Source organism: Adiantum capillus-veneris, chromosome 25 (genome assembly GCF_014529385.1).
Source record: "Adiantum capillus-veneris isolate H3 chromosome 25, ASM1452938v2, whole genome shotgun sequence".
NCBI classification, from domain to species: domain Eukaryota; kingdom Viridiplantae; phylum Streptophyta; class Polypodiopsida; order Polypodiales; family Pteridaceae; genus Adiantum; species Adiantum capillus-veneris.
In genome coordinates, this window is record NC_140955.1 from 43,796,776 (window position 1) to 43,816,466 (window position 19,691).

Consider the following 19,691-nt stretch of genomic DNA (forward strand, 5'->3'; position numbering starts at 1 on the left):
CTATTTTTTCAGTTCCCACACTAGATTTTTTACTTGGGCACCCTTGGCCTTTTAGATGACCTCAAACGGACCCCGAACAGGCCAAAAACTGACCTAGCAGTGCATAGTTGTCACCTTTTTGCATCATCCGCACACCTGGCACTCAACTTTTTTCAATAATGCATCCCGCCACCACGTGAAGTGGCCCCAAAAATTGGTCCTCATGATGACCTTTCTGCATAAGTATGACAAGCAAACACCCACGTTGTGTCTGTACTCATCCACGTGCAAGTATTGACCCCATTCGACCTCCTAACACCACTAGATGCCATCTGACGCACCTGCTTACCTCATGTCTTCGGCCCGCGGATAGCTTCCTCGAGAAGTTCTACGCACTACCAACTCCTTGTTTTTGTAGAAAAACACACTGGTACTGGTACTGGTAATAGTGAAAATCGATGCACTATGTACACCCTGTCCTACCTGTACACATGTGGGCCCCACGTAACCACCTGGCTCTGGAAAATGGGAAATCCTTTATTCGATGCACCATTCATGTGTATGTACATATGCGCAATCTCTTGCTCCAAAAAACTCCTAACATAATTTGCCCATCCCCTAGCCTGCTAGATTATTCATGATCAGCAAGCAGCAAAAAGAGATATGAGACTCGTCGTGTCACAGGTCTCCTCATCCCTCACACACATTACTTGCTCCACAGACATCTCATCTGCTCCACCATCATTAATCTGGAATGATATAGTTTAAAAGGCAATCCATTTACCCTTGACTTTTGTAGAATCCCATCCAGGTTAGCCAGCTGATATGTACCATTCGGAAAACACTCCACTACCTTGAAAGGGCCTTCCCACTTAATCTGAAACTTCTTTTGGAAGGTGTTGTCCAGCTTACTATTGTAGCGCAAAACCAAGTCATGTGATTTGATACCTTTACTTTTGACCTTTTCATTTATATTTGCCAAAGCCTTATCTTGCATCTGCCCATTATGTTCCAATGCACTCATCCTATCCAACTAAACCTCTTGTAACTGCAAGAGCCTCTCTTTGAATGCATCACTAGGCGTCCCAAGCAACTTCTCTAACATCTTTACTGCAGGCAACTCTACCTCCACAGGCAATAGTGCTTCCTTTCCATACACCAAATGAAATGGAGTAAACCATGTACCTGTCTTCACCGAAGTATGCTAAGCCCATAATGCACTAAGCAATTCCAAATCCCAATTCTTTCCTTGGTGCTCTATCACTTTCGAAAGAATTTGTACCAACTCACCATTGAATCTTTCATTTAAGCCATTACACTGCGGGTAATAAGGAGTGGAGTGCTGATGCCTAATCTTCATCTTTGTGCATAAAAAGTCGAGCAGCTTAGCTCTAAATCCTGGCCCCTTATCCGAAAGTAGCTCTAGTGGAACCCCAAACTTGCAACATATTTCATCATACACAAATTTTTCCACATCCTTTACAGTGATCTATTCTACTTCTATAGCCTCTTCCCATCTAGAGAGATAGTCCACTGCAGTCAAAATATAGCTTTTGCCCCTGCTTGTGATAGGTAACGGACCTATTGCATCAATCCCCCACTTTTCAAACACATCAAATGCCATAATGGTTTTTCGTAGCTCTGGCTTCAACACTCTCTTCCCAAATGCTTGACACCTATTGCAAGACCTACACCAATGGTGAACATCCTTGTGCAAACTATGCCATACATACCCCTCTTGCAAGATCTTATGCAAGGTGATCTTTAGAGCAAAATGTTCGCCACATGCGCCTTCATGATTCTCTTCCAACACTCTATACAGCTCCTCTCGCCAAGGTACACGTCTCAACACAAGATCAGCCCCTTTCATGTACAAGACATCACCAATCAATTTGTACCTATATGCTCTACGCACAAAACCATACTTCTTAGACTTCTGAATGTCCTTCAGAATGATTCCTGTTAGCAAAAACTCCTCTTCTTGAGCCAAACTTTCCTAGCCATGATAAAGAGGTAAGTTGGTCCTCAACACAAATAGCTCTACAATCATGCCTTGAGCTGCTTCATGTGCCTCTCCATTTAGAGCATGTTCAATATGTCTGATGCTCCATGCTTCGAACTTTTTTAACAAGACTTTAATTCTGAAGCACATTTCCTTCAATGAGGTGTTCTTTCTCTTCCACACACCCAACACTTGCTTCACAACTAACAAGGCATCACCTTTTATGCTCAACCTTCTAACCCCATGCTTCAAACAAATGTGTAATCCGGCTTCCAAAGTAGCATATTCAGCCTCATTGTTACTATGTGCATCCAATTTGAACCCTCTCTTGCATACTAGCTTCCCCTCTGGATCATAAAGTGCTATACCCCCTGAAGCCGCATCATGGCTCTTTCTGTATGAGCCATCAAAGAACAACACATGTGCATTGCTGATCTATGGCACTTCTTCGACTACCTTTCTCACCACCTCTTCCTTAACAAGGAGGGGATTCTCCTTGTAAGTGAGCAAATCAGCTAGAGTAGCCCTTGTACTATCTTCCACTAGAAAAGAGAACTCGAACTCTTGTAGCTCAATTACCCATTTCTTGACCACATTTGACATTTTAGTGCCATTAATTAATTGTGGCAAAAAGGCATAACTCGTCAAGAAAACAAAAGGTCGTGGTAGCAAGTAATGAAGAAATCGTCGACAAGCAAATATTACACTGGCCATCACTAGCTCTACTTCCGAGAACTTTCTCTCCGCTACCAACTTCACTCGGCTTGCACAATACACTGGCCTCATATAATGGTTGTCCTTCCCCTTTTGCAATAGCATGGCTCCAATGGCATCATCCCCTACTGATGGATTTACATAAAATGCTTGCCCCCAATCAGGAGCGTGCATGGCTGACAACCCCCCTAACACCTCTTTCACCTCTTGAAACACTTCTTCACACTTGTCATCCCATTGCAATGGATCATGCTTTGCCACTTGCTGTAATGGATAAAGAAGCTGTGAAGACAACGAAATAAACCGTGCCATGTATTTCACTTTGTGTATAAAGGTTGCCAATTGCTTCGTCCTCGTATGTGATGGGAGAAGAATAATAGACTTAACCTTGTCTGGATCAGCCTCAAGGCCATTTTCTGACACCATATGGCCCAATAACATCACCCTTGGCTGTGCTAAATGACATTTCTTTGGATTTAATTGTCCTCCACATTCACCATATCAAGCTAATACCATCTGCAACTTCTCATGGTGTTCAGCCCTACTACTGTAGACACAGAAGTCGTCCATAAAAGCTTTAACACAACTACCAATGAATAGTGCCAATACCCAATTTTCTCTCTCTTGATAGAAAGATGGTCCATTTGACAACCCAAATGGCAATACTGTGTAGCAATAGCAGCCCCATGGCGTAATGAAAGTTGTCTTTGTTCGGTCTTTAAGAGCAATCTTCAACTGAAAATAGCCTGAAAAACCATCACACATATTGTACCTCTCATAACCTGCCACTGAATCCAAGATCTAATCGATGAATGGAAGAGGATATGGGTTCTTCTTAGTGGATGAATTTAAGGGCTTAAAATCTACACAAATCCTCCACTTCACATCCTTCTTTGGACTGACTACTACTGGACTCACCCATTCTGTGGTTTCCACAGGGACTATGAACCTTGCCTTCAATAACTTGTCCACCTCTTCCCGCAAGGCTTTCAGTTTCTCTTGACCCATCCCTCTTAGCCTTTGATGCACCGGCTTACCACCTTCTTTCAGATCTATTGCATCTCTTCACCCTTGAACCCTCTAATCTCTTCATATGAAGTAATGAACAAATCAGGAAAACTAGCCAGCATTTGCAAATATATCTCCTTCTCCATAGTTGAGAGGTCTCCACTGATCATTTGTGTCATCAATTCCTGCTTCTTTGACAATTCAACCTTGGTTTGCATTAGCCCTTCAATCACTTCATAAGGCCCTTCTCTTTCATCTTCAACCTCATTTGCAAATGCAACTAAACGAGACTCCTGGATTCCTTTGTCCATCAAAAGAAATGCAACATCAACATCCTCATCACTGCTGGTAGAGCTATCACTGTCGTCATCTATCACCGTGGAATAGTCTTCATCACTAGACTCATCCTCATCTTCATAAATCTCCTCCAATCATTTCCTTGTGTCCATATTATAAAGCTTCTTGGCACCTATCTTTCCATAGAGGCTAATCATACCACGTCGCCAATCTTGAACAGCTCCCACTGCACGTAACCATGGTCTACCCAATATGATAGGATATGCTCCCAACCCTGCTGGCATCACATGAAAATCAACCACTGCCTTCGCATCATATGCCTCCACTTCTAAGCTCTTTACAACACCCAAACATTTTACTTTTTGATGGTTTTCCAATCTGATCCGAAAGCCTGACACCCCTGTCACTGTAAGACCCATCTTCTCAACGCATGAGTGTGTTATCACACATATTTGGGCTCTGTCATCAACATAACCTTGTACCATATTTTTTCTTTTGTGCCACACATCTACTATTGGGCAAATGTCTGGTAGCTCATCCATCGCCAACACCTTTACTGAACCTCTCTCTGGCTCTTTCTCCGTTGGGTTAACCATCCTCTTCCATTGTCACTTTAGCTTAGGCACCATCTCTATAAGCTGTCCAAAAGTAACATCGGCTTTTCTACTTGTCAAATCCTCCTTCAAGTCATAGTTTAATTGCCCATCCCCTAGTGGAAAATCTGAAACATAAAACTTGCGAGACGAGCCCTTCTTTTCCTCTTGGCCTTGACATCCTCACCTTCATGACTCTTTCCCTTCTTCTTAATAGGACCTGGGGCACTTCTTCCTTCCTTTTCCTCTGTGGTTCTCTTCCCAATAGGCATCACTAATGTATCCTCTAGCTTTGATGCCTTCTCCAAGGTAACTACACTTATCACTTTTGTCTTTCCCTTTTCCTCCTGGGTTAATCCACTGGTTCCTTCATCTCCCTTAATTTCAATGCCATGATCATTTGACCTAGTTAGCACCTGTCTTGGCAATGGATACATGTCTCCCCCCATCCTTGGTGGCTTATCACATTGCGGGTTGATGTGGCCCAACTCTCCGTAATTATAACATGTGGGTGTCTGCCTCCAAAATCTACCATTGCTTTGTCCAACACCATTCCTAGGTCTTTCTTCACCTCTTGGCTGATTTGCAAACCTCCCTCGACCTCGATTATTTCCCACTTGACCTAGCATGTTTAGGCTGAGATTCTTCATTAAATCTACCACTTGCCTCATGTCTTGCCTTAGCCCATCATCTTGCACTGATGTAGTGACCATTGCTGCCATAACCTAAGGAGTAACAGCAACCACTGTGTGCGCTCCTTGCCGCACTGTCGAAGCAAGGGACTTGCCAATACACCGTATGCGAGCCACAAACGGCTCCAAGCACACAACAAGCCTAAACTAGCAAGCTCAAGAGAACAAAGGGTGTGTCACTCACCGCTCTACGCTCGCCTTCGTGGTGGATTCCTCGCCGCGATGAAGAAGAAGCTGCAGTCGTGCCGCGCTCAACCGCTTCGCCGCCGTCGTGCCTTCGTAATGCTCGATCGCACACACACTCTCCCTCTCTCTCTCTCTCTCTCACACACACACACACACACACACGAGGAGGTGAAGAAGAAGAAGATGGAGATGGAGCAAGAGCACTCTTCTATTGCACAAATGAGAGAATGAGTAAAAATTAGGTTTAGTTGGCTTTTATAGGAGCTCACCCCATTCACACTTGGGCGCCCATGCTTAGCCAACTAATCCCTTGAATGTCCAAGTTAAAGTGCGCCTCTCATCGGCGATCACTCTTACCCTTTTCCTATTGGACCGACAAGCCCGGTACCTGACTCTAAATAATACAACGTTTATAGATCATAGGGTGTCCGTGTGCCGTGAGGGTTAACATGCCCCCCTTCCTGATGTAGATTCCGTCCTCGGAAGCTATTGAGTTGAAGCTGGTTCGTCAAGGTGGAAGAGCATTTGAGATGAATATCCTTAGCCTTCTTTAGTCACTGCAAAATCAAACAACATTGGCACAGTAATGGCATTCTCTTAAAAAGCATATGCAGTTTTAGGTAGACAAATTGATTGGTAAAAGAATTTCAAACAATTTGTTAGCAATGAACATTAAATTGCAATGTAATCAAATGCATAAACAGATGTAAAGGTAAAAAATTAAACAAGTCTGGGGTCGCTAATTTGACGGTCAAAAAGCACTAGAGATCGAATATTAATACCATGGGTAAGCTTCTTAATTTTCTGTGGTCAATTAAGTTGTTTAATCGCGAGAGCCAAGTATTCATGTTCGAGGGCTGACTAGAGGCTATATCTAGAAAACCTTGTAGTTAAGCTACCATAAAAGGAATTTCTCATGAAATCATCGCCTGACTGATTACTTTTTCTTTGACTCCCCAAAGTCTTTTCACAGTGATTCAATTATGAAGTGGGTGCTTATTTTGTATGCCTTGGGTTTTTTGCTTTTCAAGGAAAAACGCCCACACTGGGAACCTCTAGGGCTCAAGTACCATAGACAATACATGTGAGTGAAGTACCAATTCAAGCAGGGATTTCTCTTCCAGCTTAAAATTTTACATTGTGGCACTTTGATTTTTTGTTTGTTCATTTTCAGCATTTAAATTTTGTAACTTTGGGGGGTCATATAACACTGTTACCCTCCCCAGGCTCATCACATTAGTAAACTCCCTTTATAATACTTAAGCTAAAGGTTGATAGGGTTAAGCCCACTAGAAAGCCCTAGTACATTTCATACAATGCTGCCTAAATCGGATTAAGAACCTAAGTAACCATTGCTTATTAGGAAGGCATTCCCCATGGTATTAAGAGAAGATTTCTAACACCTAGCTTGGTCAAACTAGCTTAGTCGGACTGCTTGATTTTTACACCTAAACAAGTGATTATGACAAAAGATTGCATTGAATTAAATGTTTGATACTAAGCAAATGCACTGAATATTATGCTACCAATCACAATCAAAGCAGACAATCATAGATGCAAAAAGATAAGGGCAATGCTAATGGACAAGAAACACCTGTTTGTGTTGATGGTCGCGCTTGATTTGAAGGTTCCATGAAGATCCAAATCCTATCAATAGCAACACGCTCCTGTACACACTAGGAAACAAAAGGAATACCTCCAGGAGGCACATTAGTGGGAAAAGAGAACTTCGCTAATCACTCAACTCTAAAACAGAAACACTCCTATCGTACTAATCTTACCTACCCTCCATCACTCAAGTGATGAGGATCAAAGGTGTTTTATGGCATAGGTTTCTGTTTCACTGTACCAGATGTGACATGTGTAGGTCTGAGTCAATGTTTTGACTTTTAATGTGCATACTCGTTTGCTAATTGCTCTTGCTCTTTATTTTTTTTGTTTTTTGTGAGTATAAAGCTTTATATGTACATTCCCTAAGATTGGAGATTAAGAGGTCAGGGAAAAAGGTTGAGAGGGAAACAAGTGAATGATGACAGTCAGCCAACACTCCCCCCTTCCTTGGGTAGATCATACCGTTTGAAATGAGCTTGTCACCCTTTGAAACCAATTGTTCCAGTTGGTAATAGGTGAGGATTTTTGCCAGTAGTTTTCTATTACCCTAGGTGCCTCGTCAAGTTGCAAGGGTGGTAAGGTACTCTCCCAGGATTTTATTTGCAACGTTGTTGTAGGTGGTGAACTTACCCCGGAAGGTGCAAACTCTTTCGTGCTTGTATGGATATGTACAGTGGTAGGTGGAGGTTGTGTCGAAGCTTCTATTTGCGTATAGGAACTACATGAAGAGCAAGAAGCTTCATTTGATTTCCCTGTTCCTGAGCTAGGTGGAACAAATCGTTCTTTCTTTGGTACCCAAACCAGCTCGGGAGCGGGTGTGTAGCATTCTGTGATTTTTTCCTTTCCACGATCATTGATTCGTTTTGGAGCTACGGGATTGGGCTCACTTGGGTCAGGTGATAGGTAAGAGCACAATCTACGTTTTGGCACCCAGATTTGATCATTTCCTTGATAGTAGCCTTGGGCTTCCAATAGTCGTCTAGGGATCCATCGCAACATTTTCTTACTTTTCTTGGAGCGAGTGGTACGTTTCTTACAAGGCTTCTGTTTTTTAGCACTAGCTATGGTCACTAAAGAAGCTTTAGGGACCCACTTGTATGTTTTCTTCGTTACCTTAGGATGAGTCTTGTCGGAAGCGATATGCATTGCTTGTAGCATATTTAAGGGTATAGGCATTTCATCCCCCTCAGGTGTTACCCAGGTCGTCCCCCTATTTCCCCAAGTGTCTATGGTTGATGCTAGGTGGACCCAATCCACATTGTCCGACTCAGTCATCCCAGGTAGGATATCCATATAAGGAGAATCTTGGCCAATGTCTGTATCCTTCTTACAAGTGTAACAATATTGTAGTGGGGCCGAGTGAACTGTGGTGTCAGAGCGATGATCAATAATGGTTTTACTCCCTAAGGGGTGTACCTTACCAGTCACCAAATCCACTCTAAGGACAGAGTCTTGGAATTGCAAATAGACATGATTTTTAGACCAATCGTGAACCATTTGTGCTTCCCTCATGAATGGTCGTCCTAAAATCATTTCATATGACATAAGGTGTTTAGAGAAATCCATTACAATGAACGTATGTCGTACCTTGTGTCCTAGAACTTTGATCTTAAGATCCTTGAGCATCCCCATAGGTTTGGCTATGGTACCATTTGCCATCTTTACCACAATGTTAGTAACACTGAGGCGGGGTTTTCCCATGGATTCCCAACAACCTTTTGTAACGATGCTAACTCCCGCACCACCATCAAGAATTCCCTTTATAGTTAATCCCTTGGTAGTGATGGGTAGGGTCGCATTAGACTCGTTGCCTTCAAAATACTGCCCTAATTCGTTAATGGGTACCTCGATCACAGACTCGTGTCCATCTAAGTCAAGTGATTGCACATGATTTTCCTCATCAATCATAATCGAGTCAGGCCTATTTGGTTGCGCAAACTGCGGTAATCCCGTTCGTAGCTCTCCGTTAAGGAATGCTCGAAGTGCAAGGAATAACTCAGGATCTCCATACAGCTTTGCTATGATCGTGGTTCGGACCTCAGAAGACATGAAGTCCACTAGTTTGGCAACATTCATTGGCGTTTTGCAGGGTGTAGGTCCTTGACTAGGAACTGGTGAGGATGGAATCTCATATTCCTCAATGGGATCAGGTATTCCTTCGTTAAACATCCTTTCCAACAAGAAGGGTGTATGCTCACTTTCTGATTTCCCGTCCTCACTCCCTTCTTGGATGATACTAGATATGGCTAACGGTCTATGGTTCATGTGGGGTGGATGAACTTGCGTGGGAAACACTGTGTCATGAATTTTGATATGCATGGGTTCTGGTTCTAGTTTCCTTTGAGTCTCCTCCACTAAACCTCTTAGATGTTTCACCTGCTTAATCTCGTCTACAGGGTTTGGGTACGTCCCAATCTTCTTTTTACGATTCTTCCCTTTTTGCCCCTGCGGTTTATCTTGGGGGTCTTGGATTGGATTTGGAAACACTTGTGGTGTTTTCAGAGGCTCTTTATGGTTTTCTCTCATTCGGTTTTCATTTGGTCCCATGTTACGGTTTTCCTTGTCGGTCTTTCCCTTTGTGGTATTGGTTCTAGTCTCCATTGTCTAGACTGAATCTGAATCATCCTCGAGGTCATTCATATACACGGGGTCATCTCCTGTTCCTATGTTTGTTTTGGAACTTGGCTTTGAATTTTCCGTATTCTGCGACTTCTTCCTTCGTGTCTTCTTTTTCTTTGCTTGGATAACTGACGCGGTATCTCTCTCTTCGAGGATATGGCCTGGCCCTTGAAGCATGGACCGTGTAATCGCATAAGCGGGTGCGACGGGTGGTATTGGCGATGTCACACTAGCAATTTCGACCAAATTTAGGGGTGTGATTTTAGGCGCATTTGGGTTATAGGGGCATTGGGCAATCAAGTGATCTATGCCACAATGATTACATGTGAGTATTGGCATTGCAGACGTGCTCCCTTGATTATTTTTCATCTGTGCAGCATTCTTTTGCAGCCTAATAGGGCACTCCGCTGCTCGATGTGGTCCACCACACTCGTAGCATTGAAGAGGTGGCCTCCTAGCCTGGGTGTTGATATTTTGACCTCTGGATGCGAGAGCAGCAGCTTGATAAACCGGCTTGACTTGTCCCCAACAATCTTCCATGTAGTATATAGGACACTCTTCCAATGTATCAAGTCCGTAGGCAATACTAGTGTCTATTTCCTCCTCACAGCCATCTGGATAAGCATTTGATGGCTCGCAACCCACTTGGTTCATAGGGGCGACTCTTGGATGCGGGGGCTGCGGTCCTAGCACAGGAGGTGGTAGCGGTGTAGCTTGTACAACATTTTGAGATCTAGGGACCATGTGTTGCGGTAGTTGCTCAACAGGTGGAGTAGGCATCAATACAGGAGCTCTAGGCGCATCCGTCCAGGCTACAGGTGGTCTATTTGCCATCATACGTTTGATCATTAAACAATCCTTAGCTTGGTGACCATACCTACCACATGCGTTGCAAGTTCCATTAAATTTTACTCTAAACGTAGGGCACTCACTAGTGCTATGTGGACCTAAGCAAATGGAACACCATTGTTGCTCCCTTCTTGGATACATGTGACTATTTTGAGGGGGTCGATTATCCTTAAGAGACTCTTGGATTGCCTTGGTGAGGTCTGTCAAGAATGTCTCAAATACCTTTGGCTCATTGGCAATGGGCTTTGCAGTCATGGGTTCATACTCAATGGCTTGTGAGCTAGTGGATCTCGTGTCAGTAGACACCCTCATGCCTGCTATCATCAAGTTGTCCTCTAATTGGATTGCATTGGCAGTGACATCTTCCCAGGTTGTGATACCTCTAATCACTAGTCCATTATAGATTCCTTCATTCCTCAACCCTCGAATGAATCGATCAAGCAGTTGGTTATTGTTGAAGAGCTCATTTACAGGGCAACGAGAGTTTAAGTGCTTTAGACGACTAATGAAGTCCCTTACTGACTCTCCTTCCTTACGTTCGGCCTTCTGTAGCTGAGATGCTACACCCCAAATCACACCTTCACGTATGTACTCCTTTAGAAACAACCTTCGAAGGGTAGGGTAGATTGTTTTCTCGTCCACCCTTAGGGTCCTATACCAATCTCCAGCCTTCCCACTTAATGTCAAGCTTAAGGCATTGCACTTATGTAGTTCGTTGCGTTCCCCTAAGGAATCACATACTTGTTCAAACACTTCAATGTGTTTCCTAGCATCTTCGTCCCCATTGAATTTTTGCGTGAGTTTGGCAATTTGTACTGCCTTACTTCTAGGCTCTCTATCAGATGCGTGACGTATATTTTCCGCGATAGATCGACCTATGGTTTGAGCAAACGCTGCCAAGTCACCTATGTGAGGAGGTAGGGCCGGTGGAGGTACTCTTGGAATCATATGTGGGAGAGGGACGGGTACCGGTCTTGGCATATGTGTGGATGATGCAGGATATGGAACATAACCGGGCATAGGTCCACTCGGATAAGAGCTAGGGAGCGGCACTCGAGGAGCATAAGCAAGTGGTACAATTGGAGGTGTGGGGGCCATGTGTGCATAAGGGGCTAGAGGCACATATGGTCGAGGCCCCATATTAGGTACTACGACACTAGGTAGTGGCACTGCGCTAACCGTAGATGTCATCGGTACATTCTCTGTCAGGCTTATCCCTGGAGTGAGCACTGTGTTTTCCTTCATAGAGGGTTGAGCCAAGTTAGGGAAGCTAAAGTTTTCGCTCGGAGGCTCAAATTGCATAGAGACCCCAGGTGAAATGACGTAAGATGGGTCCATGGGACTCATTAGAGGAGTCTCCATTTGTGATAGAGTAGGCTGTTGAGCCTTGCTCGTATCCAAAAATCTCATGGGGCCAGTTGAGAGTATATTTACCCCTCGGTTTTGCCTTTCTGATTGAATAATGCCATGGATAACATTACAGATCATTTTCTGTTGATCTTCGATGCTCGTGGCACTAGAGGTGGATTGTACAATCTCTATCCATCCTACATGGTAGGCGTGGCCAGAGTGTAGATCCGTCAACACCTCAGTGTGGAGGTCGTATGTCCAATGATCATTAATGAACAATCCTTCTAGAGTCGACGTGTTAACGGTTTCTTGTGAGGTAGAAGCAATGTGGCTCCCCGTGGTTTTACTTGTCACCAACGGTACTCTAGAGGGAACTTCTGAAGGAGGCAGCTCAACAGGGCCTTCTTGGTAAGAAGTTGGTAGGATATCCACATGGACACTCTTTGGGGGTGTGGGGTCCACGTGCGATGTGAAAGGAGAGTCCACTTCCCCACCCCCTTCGTGTGCTTCATTTGCATCAGGTTCCGAGCGAGTAGCTCTACCTAATGTTTCCATGAAACGGCTAAACATACTAGTACTAGGCTGTGGAGCTTCGGGAGGTGCATGGCCTTCTCTCTCAGTGTTTTGGGTAGGGTATGCTTCCATGATTTCTGAGTCGGAGGAGGAATCACTAGCGGCTATTTTAGGGTCTTGGGTGGTGCTACCTTGTGTCCCCGCTGAGGGTCTAGAGCTTATCGTGGATGGGTAATGGGTGTCCGTATGAACAGAGGCACCACCAATGTGATCGTGCTCTAACACTCGTCCAGAGCGTAAGTGCATGTGCTTTTGATACCCTAAGGTGTCAAAAAGCTGCTATAGGAGGCCTTGTGACTAGTTTTTAGCGTGTTTTTTGTTTGTTTTTTTGCTAGATTTTTTAGAGCGTGTCGTGGAATGGGCCGTGTGATAGCTCAAAACGAGCGTATCGGTCAGAGGGTCGTGCCGTGCTTTACAGCCCTCCGTTTGGTCACTCTATGCCCTCGGAATCCCTAAAACTGTCAATTTCCAGTAGGGAACTAGGCCCAAACTAGAAAGTCTAAGGGTGCAAGTGGGAAGAGAAAGGAGGAGAGTGGAGGACTTGTCCCACATGCTCTCATTCTCTCTTGAGGGAGTAGGGTATATATATAAGAGTGAGTCTAGTATATATCATAGGACTGAGGCCTGGGCCTGGGCTTGGGCTTGGGCTTGGGCTTGGGCTTGGGCAAATGATCCCGATCCCGATCTACCTTTTATACAAACCAACCCGTCCGTTTTAAGAGTCACGTTTTTTATTTTCGAAAAATTTCGCCGCCCGCTCACTCGCGTTTTTAATTTCCGAATTTTTTAATTTATTTTTTTTGAAAATATTTTTTTTTCCAAAATTATTATTATTATTATTTTTTGTGCAGAAAATACAGAAATTGAAAACGCAGATATGCAGAAAACGCAGATATGCAGAAATTTCAGAAAACTCAAAAATTGAAAAAACGCAGAAATGCAGAAAATTAAAAAAACGCAGAAATGCAGAAAATTGCAGAGATTGAAAACGCCGAACTTGAAAGTGCAGAAATTGCAGAAATTGAAAAAACGCAGACAATAGCAGAAATTGATACTTGACAGCAAATGTAGAAAACGCAAAAAACAGAAATCTCCACACACTCCTTCCCTGCCTTTCCTATGATAGAAATTGCACCACAAGGAAGCGTAAAGTGCTAACCGAGCTTAGTGTAGGGCATATCCCGGGCAGCGGCGCCAAAAATGTGCGCTCCTTGCCGCACTGTCGAGGCAAAGGACTTGCCAATACACCGTATGCGAGCCACAAACGGCTCCAAGCACACAACAAGCCTAAACTAGCAAGCTCAAGAGAACAAAGGGTGTGTCACTCACCGCTCTACGCTCGCCTTCGTGGTGGATTCCTCGCCGCGATGAAGAAGAAGCTGCAGTCGTGCCGCGCTCAACCGCTTCGCCGCCGTCGTGCCTTCGTAATGCTCGATCGCACACACACTCTCCCTCTCTCTCTCTCTCTCACACACACACACACACGAGGAGGTGAAGAAGAAGAAGATGGAGATGGAGCAAGAGCACTCTTCTATTGCACAAATGAGAGAATGAGTAAAAATTAGGTTTAGTTGGCTTTTATAGGAGCTCACCCCATTCACACTTGGGCGCCAATGCTTAGCCAACTAATCCCTTGAATGTCCAAGTTAAAGTGCGCCTCTCATCGGCGATCACTCTTACCCTTTTCCTATTGGACCGACAAGCCCGGTACCTGACTCTAAATAATACAACGTTTATAGATCATAGGGTGTCCGTGTGCCGTGAGGGTTAACACACTGGTTCATGATGAACCCCTGGCATGCGACCTTGCGAAGAATCCATAGGCTGAAATTCAGACCTCATGGGCAAAGACTCCACCCCTAACTGGCTCATTTTTCTCAACTTCCACTCTTTGTTCCTTGCTACTTCTACTGCATCTTCATATGTCCTACGCTTCTTTACCTCCACTCTCCAACGTATATTCTCCCAAAGACCAGCCAAGAACCTGTCCTTCTTCATCATGTCAGGCGGAGGTACTTGTGGTGCTAAGGCCTTGCACATTCGCTCCCATGCCAATGAAAACTTTTGTATGTACGTATCTACTGGCTCACCTTCCTTTTGCACTAAAGCATGTACTTCTTGCCACAGTTTGTCAGGATCTTCTAGGGTGAAAGCATGTTAACTTGTCATGCTTTTTCATGTCTCGGACAATGCTAACTAGCACAATTTTGACATATGCTAGCTAGTACAATAACTTGAGCTACATCTCCAAGATGTATGACATATGATATATCAATAGAAAGCACTTGAAACAAGGAATCCAAATGTCCAACCTTCGACAAATTTTGATATTATTTGTAAAAAAATTACCGAACGCCCAACTTTTTGAAGATGTGCTAACTTGAAACTGCTAACTAGCACAAAAAGCGCGACAGGTTAACATGCTTTCACCCTCTATCTTCACAAACTCCATTTCCAATACATGCCTTAGATTGTCCCAACTCAATCTTACAGGTGGATCAGCCACACACAACTCCTCTTCAAATGCTTTGGACCAAACTCGTGGATCACTCTTCAAACAGATTTGGAGAAGACGTAACATCTGCGCAGGGTCATGAATTTGGTTTCTAATGTAAACAACCTCCATCTTTTCCAAAAAGTCTTCCACATCTTCATCATCACTTCTTCCATGAAATTCCGGATAAGAGAAAGCCATGGATACCCAAGCTACGATGCTTTGAGAACCCCTTCGAACACACGTGCAAGAACCCAAAACTTTTGACTGACTCAATTCTCAGAAACTTCAATGGAGCTCAACTTTAGATAAGGACAAACACATGCACATCAAATGAGTTTTCATAGTTGATCATCGGAATTACAACAGGCAAAGGACATTCCAGGATCTCTCTTAATCTTCTTGGCCCGAACATAAAGACTATGCGCTGCTGGAAAAAAATATTCCTGGACACATGCACATTTATCTTGATTCTTTGAGTTAAATGAAAAGGAGTGAATTGAGGGCCATTTTGATCATCCATTAAAGTCAACCATGCAGCTCCCAAGAAGGCACACCTGTCTTATCCTCTAATTTTGCCAAAATTTCAACAGCATAACAGTATAAATGGCTCAAAAGACCAAAAACCATCCATCACAACTTGGAAAAATTTTGACCGAGTTTCCCTAGAAGTAGAGCAGTGAGAACCCAAAATATAGACTATATATGATGCATAAACTGCCAACAATAGAACTCGAGCATCAATTAGGAATCACTAGTACATAGACTATGGAGAGGTCACGAAAAGGGTGCTCCAGCTACCTGTATCACCGAAAGGATCTCCACACTTGAGAATCCCCCAGCTCAATAAAACCTCACGCTATCGACCCTCACACGAAGGCTAATGCAAACCGCGTATAGTCAAGTCTCATAAATGACTATCTTCTAAACCAAGTCTCAGAAATGGTTGGGACTGCCAAATAACACCAAATATGGCTCCACAAAGGCGTACAATGGCAGTTTCCACAAGTAACGTACAATCCAGCAGACAATGCGCTCAAACAGGCGCCAAGTGATGCATACCCACAACAACTGCAAGTGACACCATTGCTAGTATATCATTGTACTCCAACTACCTGTACCTGTGTGAATCAACTGTACTTGTACCTGTCCCTGTAACCTGTAGTCTGCAACCTGTAATCCCGAATCTCGAAGATTAAAGCTCGAAGCAGAAGGTACTCGAAGAAGATTGACTACGTCCCTGCCCTTTGTACACACCGCCCGTCGCTCCTACCGATTGAATAGTCCGGTGAAGTTTTCGGATCGCGGCGACGCTGGCAGTTCGCCGCCGACGACGTTGTGAGAAGTTCATTAAGCCTTATCATTTAGAGGAAGGAGAAGTCGTAACAAGGTTTCCATAGGTGAACCTGCGGAAGGATCATTGACACATCCCATCAGAATGACGTGAACCGTGACATACGCGAGGGGCCGCGCCCGGAGGCGCGGCCGCTCCCGCCTCGCCCCCATGCCAGAGCCAGGACACAGTGGGCAAGGCGCCGGGGCCGGGGTCGGGGCCGGGGTCGGGGCCGTCCGTCAGCCGCGCGGCGGGGCGCCGGGCAGGGACGCTTTCCCTTCGCCCCGCCGCGTGGGCAGCCCCCCTCCTCCGTGCCGCGAGTCACGGGACCGCTCGATCAACCTTTCTGCCTCTCCCCCTCCCCGCACCGCAGGGAGGACGGGGGGGCCGAGGGGCAACGCACACAGCTGAACGAAATCTTTGACTGAGGTGGCTCCCTCCGAGGGCCACGTATCACGTAAATCAAACAACTCTCAGCAACGGATATCTTGGCTCTTGCAACGATGAAGAACGCAGCGAAATGCGATACGTAGTGTGAATTGCAAAATTTCGCGAATCATCGAGTCTTTGAACGCAACTTGCGCCCGTGGCTCGTCCAAGGGAATGTCTGCCTGAGTGTCCACACGACCCCCACGCCAACACCTCGCCCCCATCCCGCTCCCGGGATGGCAGGGGACGTGCGACGGAGATGGCCATCCGAGCGCGCCTCCCCCGACGCGTCGCCCCCCCTCGCGGGGGCGATGGCCGAGGGGCGAGCGGGTTGCTACGGTCGGCTGAAATGCATCAATGGCACCGTGCGATGACTCCTCCCGCAAGGGTGGTTACGCTCCCTGAGTACGAGGTACGCCCTCCGCGGGGATCGGCTTCTGCGGCCGAGACGTGGCCGGTGTCGCTGTGTCGAGAAAGGGCTCCGTGGCCGAGGAGCGGAGGGGGGAGGGGACGAGCGCCCGTCCCCCCCTCCCGCCGAGGCCCAAAAACGAACGCACGGACCTCAGATCAGGCAAGGCTACCCGCTGAGTTTAAGCATATCACTAAGCGGAGGAAAAGAAACTAACCAGGATTTCCCTAGTAGCGGCGAGCGAACCAGAAAGAGCCCAGCTTGAGAATCGCGCGGCCCCACCGTGCGAATTGTAGTCTGGAGAGGCGTCCTCTGCGACGGACTGGGCCCAAGTCCCCTGGAAAGGGGCGTCAGAGAGGGTGAGAGCCCCGTCGAGCTCGGACCGTGTCGCTCCACGAGGCGTCGTCGACGAGTCGGGCTATTTTGGAATGCAGCCCTAAGTGGGTAGTAGATTCCATCCAAGGCTAAATACGGGCAAGAGACCGATAGGGAACAAGTACCGCAAGGGAAAGATGAAAAGGACTTTGAAAAGAGAGTTCAAAAGTGCTTGAAATTGCTGGGAGGGAAGCGAATGGATGCCGCGGGTGCGCCCCGGTTGGATGCGGAACGGCGAGAGCTGGTCCGCCGCTCGACGCGGGGCGTTGGTCACCGTGGGCTGGTGCGGCGGGACAAGAGCGGGCTTTCGTCGGCCCACCGATGCCGTCGCGCCGACCGAGGAACGAAGTGCGCGCCACTGGTGATGGGCTTTACGCACCTGCGCGCTCGAGACACTGGCGCTCTGGGCTTTCCATCCGACCCGTCTTGAAACACAGACCAAGGAGTCTAACATGTACGCGAGCCGGTGGGTGGCAAACCCACGGAGGCGCAAGTAAACTGACAGGTCGAAAGGTTTGAGTGGGACCGTACCTGCTGGGACCCGAAAGATGGTGAACTACGCCTGAGCAGGGCGAAGCCAGAGGAAACTCTGGTGGAGGCTCGTAGCGATACTGACGTGCAAATCGTTCGTCAGACTTGGGTATAGGGGCGAAAGACTAATAGAACCATCTAGTAGCTGGTTCCCTCCGAAGTTTCCCTCAGGATAGCTGGAGCTCTTTGCAGTTTTATCAGGTAAAGCGAATGATTAGAGGCATCGAGGGTGAAACACCCTCGACCTATTCTCAAACTTTAAATAGGTAAGCGATCGGGGTTGCTCTGTTGAACCCCGGTGCGGAATGCGAGTTCCAAGTGGGCCATTTTTGGTAAGCAGAACTGGCGATGCGGGATGAACCGAAAGCCGGGTTACGGTGCCAAACTGCGCGCTAACCTAGATCCCACAAAGGGTGTTGATTGATTAAGACAGCAGGACGGTGGTCATGGAAGTCGAAATCCGCTAAGGAGTGTGTAACAACTCACCTGCCGAATCAACTAGCCCCGAAAGTGGATGGCGCTGAAGCACGCGACCTATACCCAGCCATCAGGGCGAGTGCGAGGCCCCGATGAGTAGGAAGGCGTGGGGATCGTGGCGCAGCTCCAAGCGTGAGCCCGAGTGAAACGGCCCCCAGTGCAGATCTTGGTGGTAGTAGCAAATATTCAAATGAGAACTTTGAAGACCGAAGTGGAGAAAGGTTCCATGTGAACAGCAATTGGACATGGGTTAGTCGATCCTAAGAGATGGCGCAGTCCTGTGTCAAGGACGCAATGCGCGCCATTCATCGAAAGGGAATCGGGTTAATATTCTCGAACCGGGACGTGGCGGTGGACGGCAACGTGACCGAATCCGGAGACGCCGACGGGGGCCCCGGGAAGAGTTCTCTTTTCTTTTTAACAGCCCGCCATCCCAATGTGTTTGCGGGTCGCCGTGACGGACGTCCATAGCATAGCTCTCAAGCATCAACATGTTTATTAATACAAGGGAAGCGACTCGGATGAGGCATGGAAACTCACTAGGGTGTCATTCCTAATGAAGTGAACTCGAAGAGATGCAACTACTAACTCTACAAGCAAATCAAACGCATTACCGCCAAGTAATTTGCCTATGTCCTCCTACACAACTCTACAATCATCACGCACGTTTACCATGCAAATCATATCGGAATCGCATGAAACTGGAAGGGAAGCTACACGGGATTATCAGGAACATATCCTATCACTGTCACAGCATTCTGGAGAGGTACAAAGATCGCGATCGCTCGTCCCAAAGTCAGCAAAAACAGCGAACAGGTGATCCTAATGGGTCGTTTTAGGGTCCCTAAAGCCCCTCCTAGGGTCAAAACAACATAAAACACGCACATAGACACTCAAAACAGCGATTTAAGGCCTCAAACTCGTAGTTGAAAACCTACACCGAATCTTGAATGATTACACTTGAATGGAAGATCGAGATGAGAGGAACACAATGCAATAAACAAATCTGAATTTGGATTGCCGTAGCCGCAATGGCGAAGATTACAAGTTTGAACAAGAAGGAGCTCTCAAACGTACGTTGTCTTTTCAGTTTTCCATCAAAAATATTATGTTCAAACTTACAAAAAATGACCTTTATAGATTAGGTCTTTACAAATGGCTTGTCCGGCC

General features: G+C 46.0%; 1 non-coding gene and 1 pseudogene across 1 annotated transcript; both read left to right on the top strand.

The window, feature by feature from the left end:
- Positions 1–16,768: 16,768 nt before the first annotated feature.
- LOC147424794 (5.8S ribosomal RNA) lies at positions 16,769–16,921 on the top strand. The gene has a single exon (XR_015186506.1). It is a non-coding gene; the product is annotated as a 5.8S ribosomal RNA (ribosomal RNA).
- Positions 16,922–17,286: 365 nt separating this feature from the next.
- On the top strand, positions 17,287–19,162 carry LOC147424795 (25S ribosomal RNA; annotated as a pseudogene).
- The last annotated feature ends 529 nt before the right edge of the window (positions 19,163–19,691 follow it).